The sequence below is a fragment of the Scomber japonicus genome, chromosome 16, assembly GCF_027409825.1.
Source record: "Scomber japonicus isolate fScoJap1 chromosome 16, fScoJap1.pri, whole genome shotgun sequence".
Classification (NCBI taxonomy): domain Eukaryota; kingdom Metazoa; phylum Chordata; class Actinopteri; order Scombriformes; family Scombridae; genus Scomber; species Scomber japonicus.
Window position 1 is genome coordinate 2,903,348 of NC_070593.1, and position 10,649 is coordinate 2,913,996.

Below are 10,649 nucleotides of genomic sequence, written 5' to 3' on the forward strand. Positions count from 1 at the left end.
ACCTCCAGGCGCTTCTGCTGGGTGTCATGAACCTGTAAACTCCTCCGGTGGAGTTTCTATGGAGACTAATTTCTGCACAGGTTACCTGATGTTTACATCTCACTGTCGCTCTCTGTTTGTAGTAGTCGCGTAGAGATGATTCCTCTTCTTCTTCTATTGGTTTTTATTGGCGATTGGCAACCAACTTTTAGGTGCATTTACCGCCACCTATTGAACTGGAGTGTGAATCATGAGACGGTCAAAACCATACCAAAAAAACCAAAAACCCCATATCAGCAGTGTCAAACTCATTTTCATTCAAGGGCCACATACAGCCCAATTTGATCTCATGTGGGCCGGACCATTAAAAGGAAGGAAGGACGGAAGGAAAGAAAGAAAAGAAGAGAGGAGAAGGAAAAGAATACAGGAAGGAAAGATGGAAGGAAGAGAAGAGGAGAGAAGACAAGAAGGATGGAAAGACGGAAGGAAGGAAGGAAGGAAGGAAGGGAAGACTGATGGAAGGAAAAGAAGACAGGATGGAAAGATGGAAGGAAGGGAAGAAGGGCAGATCAAAGGAAGGAAGGAAACGAAGACAGGGAGGAAGGGAAGAGGAAAGGTAGGAAGGAAGGAAGGGAAGATGGAAGGAAGGAAGGAAGGAAAAGAAGACAGGGAGGAAGGAAGGAAGAAAGATAGGAAGGACAGACGGAAGGAAGGAAAAAAGGAAGAAGGAAACTGGGCCGGATTGGACCTCTCGGCGGGCCGGTTCTGGCCCTCGGGCCGCATGTTTAACACCCCTGCCCTATATCCTAGAGCAGTATAGTCACCAAGCCTGCTCCTGGGAAGCTACTGCCCTGCATGTTTTAGGTGTCGCCCCACTCTCACACACCTGATTCTAATAATTGTCTCGTTATCAAGCCCTTTACAAGCTCCAGCTGCTTCATAACGTACTAATAATTAGAATCAGGTGTGTTAGAGTAATGAGATACCTAAAACATGCAGGGTAGTAGCTTTCCAGGAGCAGAGTTGGTGACCACTGTCCTAGAGCCTATTTCCTATAGCTGTGTCCTTTAACCTCCTGAGACCTGCTGAGCTTTTGTTTGGTATGCATTTTTAATTTCTTCTAGATATTTGGGTTTAGTCGGACTTGATAAATACAAAAAGTGTATAAAACTGTTTATTTCCTTACATTTAGACTTTCCCTTTGCACAAACGATAATAATGTCCCAATGTCAATCAAGCAAGTTTAAACAATAGGCAAGGCAGTTTTATTTATATAGCGCATGTCATACACAATGGCAACTCAATGTGCTTTACATAAAACAGAAAAACATGCAATTTGAGAAACATTAAAACATACAATTAACCCCCCCCCCATAATAAAAACAAAGTACAGAAAAATAGAAAGACATAAATAAAATGATTGCAGCATAAAATAATAAATTAGCTTTAAAATCATTAAAAGGACATAGAGTGCAAATTAAAGATTAAATGTGAATGTTAAATGTGAAATATGAATAAAATGTGAAGGTTTTGTAGGTGCTCCACTTTTGTCTGGAGATCAGCTGTTGATTGATTTTTACACTGTAATGTCCTTTTATTACCACTAGGTGACACAAAATGTGGTGTACGAATGAGGACAGCAGGTCAAAGTTCAGCAGAATGATGTAAAAGATCCAGCAAAGCCAAAATATAATGTTCCCTTATGAGGACGCAGGGTCACAGGAGGTTAAATATTTCATTAAAACCCTTTTTTGTGTAACCTAACAGATTCCCTAATGTCAAATTCCAGCTTTTCTTTCCCCAGCATTTGGATCACCTCCCGTTGTTCCTCCATTGGGTCTCAAATGGGCCAGACCAGTAAAACATTGCACCATAACGTATCAATCATTTCTAATATATATAATATGTAATATACATTTACTATAATAAACCATCCATTTACAAAACAGATGAACAGCGTGAGATGTCTACAGAAAAATTAGAACAGGGGTGTTAAACATACGACTCACAGACCAGAACCGGCCCACTGGATAATTTTGCAAAGTATGGTGCCAGGTTTCAGGAGCAAGTCAAAGTTGAGGTATGTAACTCAGACACCAAGCGTTTAGAAATGGTACTGTGGCCCACGTTCAAAACACTGGAGAGAGCTGCTACTCCTCGCCCCCTCCCTGCCAGAGTCTACTTCACGCAGGTTGCCAGTTGTTGGACGTGATCCTGCATATCCTCCTCTGTATCAGCGGGTGCAGCTGAGTGCTGTACGACGCTGTAACCGTCTCCATGTTTCAAAGGCATCTCCTATACATACCCTGGTTTTGTTTCTCAAATTGTCACAACGTATTTGAGAGTCATAACGAGACTGTTTTAGTTTTGTAACATCAGACATTATCTGCAGTGTTCCTAGCTGCAGCTCAGTGGCAACTGGCAACCTGGCTTCTGAAACGCTACTGACTTGGTGATTGGTAGCTAGGTGGTGGGTGGAGCATCAGGCCAAAACACAGAATGACAACATAAACATTACTTGAGGGCTGCAACTGAGCTTTTCAAATGTGAATATTCTGGCTGGACTACTACTGTCAGTGATATCAGTGTTTGAAATTAACATGATTCCTTAATGTCTGGTTACATTTTAGGGCCATTTTATGATTACTTGGAATATATTTGTTACATACAGCTACTTTAAACTGTGAGGAGTTTACTTCATGTAAAACGCTGCTTCAGAGGTTTTACATGAAAACAATGAATATTTGGTAGATGGTTTATTATAGTAAAGTTATAATACATGACATTATATTTTAGTTGTAGGTTGCCTCTAGGTTTTACTATTCTGGCTCACTTGAGATCAAATTTGGGCTATAGATGGCCCTTAAACTAAAATAAGTATAACACCCCTGCTTTATCCTATACCTATGTCCTTTAAATAGTTTTAATTAAAACACCCAACGCTTTCTGTTAAATACTCCCTGTAAGGTTGGTTGAATGGTTATGGCAAAAACTCAGACAGAAATCCAGTCTGCAGTGCATTTATATTTATTTATCAGTGTAAACCAGCAATCCTGTGCAGTAATATATGAAATACAAAAACTTTGGAAGACAAAGTAAAGGCAAAGGTCTGCACTGGGTTATGCCCCTTCAACTCTGGAGCCCCGGCAGCTCTCCACATTGGCTTCAGACAAATCTCCCCAGAACAGCAGCTTCCTTTTATATATCAGCTGGGTCCTACTAAAAGACATTCAGTAATATTTGGTAATCAATTATCTCACAGGCGATAATAAAGTGGTCCACAAAATACCCAAATATTTAAAATACATACAAACACAAACATATTCAAACACATTTTAAGCACGTCATTTCTTCCATATACATTTAAAATTGTGTAATGTTGCATGCAGGTTAGTGTCACTTTAATTGAGGTATCTTTTAATGTTAATTCAATTAAATGTTTATTCAGATCATTTAAACATCCAACCAATATCTCAAGGCACTTTAAACATAGAGCAGGTCTATGCTGTACTCTTTAATTTCATTTAAAGAGACCCATTCCGGGGTTATGCATAGCTCAGCGGGTAGAGCGGGTAGAGCACCCACCCTATGTGTTGAGGCTATAGCCCTCGTTGCAGGTGACCCCGGTTCAAATCCCGAGCCGTGCGGTCTTGTCCTGCGTGTCATTCCCCCTCTCTCTGCCTCCTGTTTCCTGTCTATCTCCACTGTCCTGTACATTAAAGGCAAAAAAGCCTGAAAAAATATACTTTAAATAAAAAAAAATAATAAAAAAAAGAGACCCATTCCCACATGAGCAAGCACTTGGTGACAGTGGCAAGGAAAAACTCCCTTTTAACTGAAAGAAACCTGAGGCAGAACCTGACTCTATGTGGACAGCCATCTACCTCGAGAAGAAAAAGAAGACAGGAAGGAAGGAAGGGAGGAATAAGGAAAGTGGGCCGGATTAGACACCTCAGCAGGCCAGATCTGGCCCACGGCAGACATCCCTGATCTAAACTATATTTCTAATGATTTACTCTGCAATGAAGATTATAATGTGGGCTAAATATATTCTCTCTCTCTCTCTCTTCTTTTTACTGTCTACAGATATGAAGAGTACATCCATCTTAATCAGCCTCCAATCTCCCAATTCATCGAATCGAGGAGTGTGTAACTATACAACTGCAACAGCCATTACAAACTCAATACTGTAGGACCTCATTATAAATTACAACATGCCATTGTCCATCGTTCGATAAAAGATAAGATGCTTAAACTTGTCAAGTTATACTAAAGTGAAGTATTCCTTTAGTGTTGTGGCAGAGATGCTTGCTAGTGTGGATATGAACTGGACAAAATAATATGAACAGCATGCAGCATACTAAAACCATTATGTGAATAAGTTGTCATGGTTTGATGTAATGTTTTGTCATGTCAGTAATGTTTACATATCAGGCTATAAGTTTTTATTTATTTTTATATACTTATTTTATGTACTACTCAGTTGATACTCAGTTGCAATACTTTTTTTGTGCACAGAAATGTTAATGAGAAGCACTTTAGACAGATGCGTTAACCCTCCTGTTGTGCTCCCGGGTCAAATTGACCCATCTGTTTTGACTCTTCCTTCCTTCCTTCCTTCCTTCCTTCCCTCCTTTCCTTCCCTCCTTTCTTTCTTCCCTCCTTCTTTCCTTCCCTCCTTCTTTCCTCCTTTCCTTCCATCCCTTCTTCCCTCCTTTCCTTCCTTCCTTCCTCCTTTCCTTACTTCCCTTCTTCCCTCCTTTCCTTCCTTCTTTCCTCCCTTCCTCGTTCCTTCTTTACTACCTCCCTCCTACCTTCCTTGATTCTTTCTCTCCTCCCTCCTTTCCTTCCTTCCTTCCTTCCTCCTTTATTCTTCCTTCCTTCCATCTTTCCTTCCTTCCTTCCTTCTTTCCTCCCTTCCTCTTTTCCTTTCTCCCTCCCTTCCTCATTCCTTCTTTACTACCTCCCTCCTACCTTCCTTGATTCTTTCCTTCTTTCCTTCCTTCCTTCATCTCCCTTTCTTCCTTCCCTCCTTCCTCCCTCCCTCCCTCCCTCCTTTCCTTCCTTCTTCCTTCTTCCTCCCTTCCTTGACTCGAACACAACAGGAGGGTTAACAGACCATGGAGAAATGGCGTGACCCTCCTGAAGGGGGAAGTAAGCAGTTAAGTAAGTTAGGTAACTGTAAGCAGGCTGCAATAGTTTGAGTTGTTAATGTTGAAATAAAACTCAACTGGTGTACCACTGTCTTTACTGATTTAGAAGTGGAAACTGGGGTAGATCATTAGATTTTTGTATGACTTGACTTGCTTGATTCTCACCACAGCGACTTGAGACTTGCTTGTGACTCGCTTGTGACTCGCTTGACATGAGTGACTTACTCCCACCTCTGCCACCCACTGACAAAATAAGAAAAAAGCCAAATAACGGAAAATAATCTGGAAAAGAAAAAAAAAAGTCTGCTCTCTGAGAAACACAACTTCTATACTTCTGCATTGATTTTTTCTGTCTCATGTACCACTAAGTGTCCTCTCCCATTAAGTTTAGAACAATGTCTGGAGACTAAGAAGAGTCCAGAACCGACAGCGAGTACAGCTACTATCACTCCAACGTAGAGGCCGATCCTTTCCGAACTCCTTAGTTGGTCCTGAGGTTTGGGCTGATCAAGAGATGCTGTAAAGGACAGAAACATAATAATTTTACTTTTATTCCACAAATCATGTTATTGCAGCATTCAACTCTCCTACTTGTGACACTTCACATTGTTCATGTCAAACTCTTTTTATTTGAACTTGGTGATGTTTGTGTCCACATACAGCATATTTTTAACAATATAGTGACTCCTGAGTGCAGCTACAGTCTGTAGATCACTGATAACATACATAAAAGAAGCTTTTCTTCTGTACAGCACTTTGGTCATCTTTGGTTGTGTTAAAGTGCTTAAATATAATGTTGGATCGGATTGGATTACTGAATCATCTTACCAGTGACATTGAGGAGGCATTTGTCAGAGCGCAAACCACCCTTTGTGAACACTGTACACTTGTACAGACCCGAGTCTTCAGTCCTGAGTCTGGACATATGAAGTCTGATTCGTCCTTCTTTGAGGGCGTCTACGTCACCCTGAACTCGTCCTTTAAACTGTGGACTCTGAAACTGTTTGATCTTGGCACCTTCATGTGTATAATACATGACTGCGATCTTGTATTCAGTCAACTTGTCGCAGAAGATGCTATCGTAGGTGAAGGAACTGTTAGGATGGGTTATAAAGGTCCACTCCAGTGTGATGTCTTGGTTCTCCTCTGCCTGATAGAGCCTCTGTGTCACGTTCACTACAAATGTTCCTGTTGAGCAGACAGAGAGGGAAAGTTTAAACATACACAGTAAAAAAGGTCACACTTGTTACACCTATCTGTACATTTTAATTTAGTCTGATTGACATTTGTGTTGTATACTGACTTGTCCTGTATACGCTAATTTATTTAATTATTTTGTTGTACCTCTTACAGCTGAAGGTGTCAAGTAAAAACTAAAACAAAAAAAGAGGAATTTAGACAAGCATCTGTTACACAAGACATTTTTAAAAAGATGAAATAATAAAATCTGACTCGTCCTTCTCTGAGAGCGTCTTTGTCACACTGAACTCATCCTGCAAACTGTTCATGTTGAAACTCCGGGACCGCAACGCCCTCATGTACACGATACAGGACTGGGTTTTTGTGATCAGTCAACATGTCACAGAAGGGTTAGGGTTAGATTCTTCCTTCATAAAGCTGCATCTGGACTTCAGTATGGATTTGTATGGACGTGTCACAGATAAAAGCCTACTAAGTCTCTCAGTGACTTTTTTTAAAAGAACAGTCGCTACACCAATAATAAATACAATCTAAGCAATAACTGAATATAGATCATCTTCCCAACTGTAATGAAGAACTGATATGTTTTACAACTAAAGTCATCAAATCGTGTGGATGTCATTTTTGGATGATGAAGTGAGGATGTAAACTAACCAGAAACACATGAGGTCAGGCTGATGAGCAGAAGGATCCTGCAGATCATCTTCTCCCTGTGAGAGGAGACAGAGGAGAGGAGTCTATCTATCGATCTATCAAACCTTACTACTATTCCAGACGCAGATTGAATTAATCTTGTATTTAGCTGTTATGAAACGGTAGTAAGGTTTGAATGTGCAATACGCACAGACACAGATTTCACTCGTTATTTGAAACACAAACATATCTTTATTTGCCTGGCTTGGCCTGGCTTTTTCTTAAAAGAGCATCTCAACAATCATAATCACTTGCAAATGTCACTTTAAGTTTGAAGTGGAGACAGATTACAGTATAAACTCAAGTGTGTCACTCTAGTTAAAAATCTGTTAATTGTCTGTCTGATTGTTGTGTCGACTGAGAAGGAAAAGAAAAAGGAAAAAGAACCCTATCCCTCCAAACCTGCAGAGGGCGACCCCAGAGCCAAAATACCAAAATAATCAGGAACAGGAACAGGAAGTGGACCACATTCACCTGCACACCCAGGAGGTTTGAAATGTTTGTGTGCACTTTCAGTCAGGCTCTCTCACCTCACACACGACCGCAACTGTTGGTTGACCGAAGGACGCAACTGGTAGGGGAAATCAAATTTTAATTGTGGATATTTTGTGAAATTTGTAGGCAAAGTAAATTAAGTTGAATTGGTTGTATCATGATTTAAGTGATTTACTTTATTGCCTATATATATATATATTATTTATGGAGTAGTTAAATGATTGAAAAATGTACTGTAATACTTTCAGTTAATGTAACAAATGAGACTTAAGTTAATTTGAATTATTACTTACATTTGTACATTTACATTTATTTAGAAATCTTTTGAAGAAAATGTTTATTGATTAATTTGAAACTAATTCACATTTTCTGTTATCGTCGATTATCAACCTACTCCATCCTACCCTGATCCATCCATTATCTGTTCTGACCTGTTAACCGATAAAACCAAACCCACCTTCAAGGAAAAAATAAAAAATAAAACTATGGAATGGAGTTGAGTTGTCCCTTGCATCCTTTTTAAAGTCAACAAAGCAGTTTTTCAAGTTTGGGCAAAGTTGTGGTCGAAGATGACATAACTTGACTCTGATCAACAAAAGAAAGGTAAATGACTTTCTGCATTTATTAGAAAGATTTCTCCCATTAACTGTTACTATGGATGGATATTAGCCTTTATGTTGTTATGGATAAAATTAACATAAGGGAGAGTCTGTCTGTCAGAGACACCTTTTAAACACATTTTTATTTTTTATAATATAATGTGATGTCATTTCCATGTGAGGTTGAAAATTCCTGAGAATCGGGTTTGATATGAGTTTACTTAGTTAAGTTTCATCATATCAATAATTCCTGAAACATTCAGCCTAATAAAAAAAAATCAGTATTTCAAAAAACACCCTGGTCATATTCTGGGTGATTAAATAATTAGCCTAATTCACAACCAGAATATCAATCAATAGCCTACAGATGCAAATAATTAACAAATAACAAACGACACACCCATACAGTAGCATGGCTGCTTTAGTTGCACCGTCTTCTTGGGGGTCGATCACATGTGTGCTTCTCCTCCTTACAGTGAAAGTGATTAATTCGGATTGGATCTCTTCACCAGTCATCCCTCCTCTACCTTCAGACACTGGTACAGACCATAGACTGTATATAAGAAAGTACAGACATGTTTCTCCTATGAGTCAGCACCGGACTGTCCGGGCTGAAGAGCCTCTACACGGCCACTAGATGGCGTTTCCATCCTGATAAACACCAGTCCAGATAGTTCACCATATTATATATTATATATCATATATTATATATTATACTACACAGTCCATTCACTATTATATATTATATTATATAGTCCGTTCACTATTACATATTATACATTATATCATATTCCGTTCACTAGTATTACATTATATTATATATTATATTACATAGTTTGCTGAGACCGTTTCTGAAAGATGGAGATTAACGAGCAGCAAACAAACTTCGGCTGCTTGGGTGTGGTTTAAACTCAGCTTCAGCATCACTCGGAGTGTCTTTCTAGCTTTGTGTTAATATGAGAGTCAGATTTTTCCTTACTCCATACTCCAAACTGTGAATGTCTATGTCTATTTTTAACAAACCCAAAATGTAATGTCCCCATATGAGGTTGCAGGAGGATAAAGAAAGACTAAGTTAAAACACCGAGGAAAAGCAGTCGTCTATACTTACTGTTTTATCATCCTGGGTCCTTTTAAAATTAAAGTCATCTCTCTGGTCTCTGATGCTGAAGCTGGGTACAGAAAACACTTCCGTTTAGTTTCGCTTCTGTTCTCCTCTTACTGTTCTTGGGTCCTGCTGGTGTCTAATTGCCTACCACCGCTGGACACACCCATTTTAAAACAGGAAGCAGCCACTCAACTCACCATTCGTCCCTTTTTTTGTGTCAAAATGAAATAAACTGTATTTAAATATGAAATAAACACAATGAAACATGTACAAATACACATCACTACTGAATTCTTATAACAATGATAAGTAGTATGTATATGTGAGAAAGTGCAGAACGTAAAGTATTCAAAATAGTTTGGTTAATCATAAGTTATTGTCTCCAAGTTGTGTTAGAATCAGTGAGAGGGGAAAAATCACAAAGAAGACAAACTGACACACCAAACACTCACTTCTCTCATCAACTCTTTTACTGTGAGGATGAAATCAACCACACATTCATTAAAAATCTTCTTTTAACTCAACAAACGGATGTTGCAAGAAATCCTGCAGCTGAGCATCTAATACAAATATCAGACCAATCAAACATCAGCAGGTTGGAGAACATCTATATTAATTCAGCAAATGTAGAAATGAGGAAAATAAATCATGTCAAATATTCTAACATGGAATCATTTAGCTGTCAGCCATATAACAGTAATTACATCATTTGTCCACATGGTGGTGCTATAACAAAGCATATTTACACATTTTTTTCTGTAGATTACTCAGGTCAAGTGAAAAAACTGTTCCTCTGGGCCTAAATAAACAGATTTAAGTTTAAGTAAGGACATATTCTTTACATTTCCAGCTTTATATTTATATTCTGGGGTTCTACTGGAATATCTTTGCATGATTTCCTGTTTCTACTGGTCCTTTATGCAGCCGCTCAGTTCAGCCTCTGTCTCAATCAGTCAGACTTTATTTATATAGCATTTTTCATGCAGTAAAATGTAGCACGTGTTTTACACAATAAAAGTAAGCAAAACAAAGCAAATGCAGAATCAAAAGACACACCCACACACACTTTCTCTCTTGAATAAATACTTGACACAAGTATCTTACTCTCAGCAATTTGTCACTTGTAATTTTTTGTCTTATGACTTAAAACAGAACTTTTTTAGGAACCAATGAAGACTTCAGTCGCCTGAGCTGCTGTTTCTGTGTTAAAGATCACAATAAAACAAGATGTTGTAGCTTTTTGTGTCAATAAAGATTGAGGCAGTCTGGTTAAGAGCAGCCTCACATGAACTGTGACTGAAGAATCTCTGTTGACTTTATTTAAAGTGTGAAGGACAAAAATAACAACTGCTGTCTGGTTACCTGCTGGACTTTATTCTGGTCTTCATAAAAAAAAAATCAGATATTGTAAATGTAAACTAA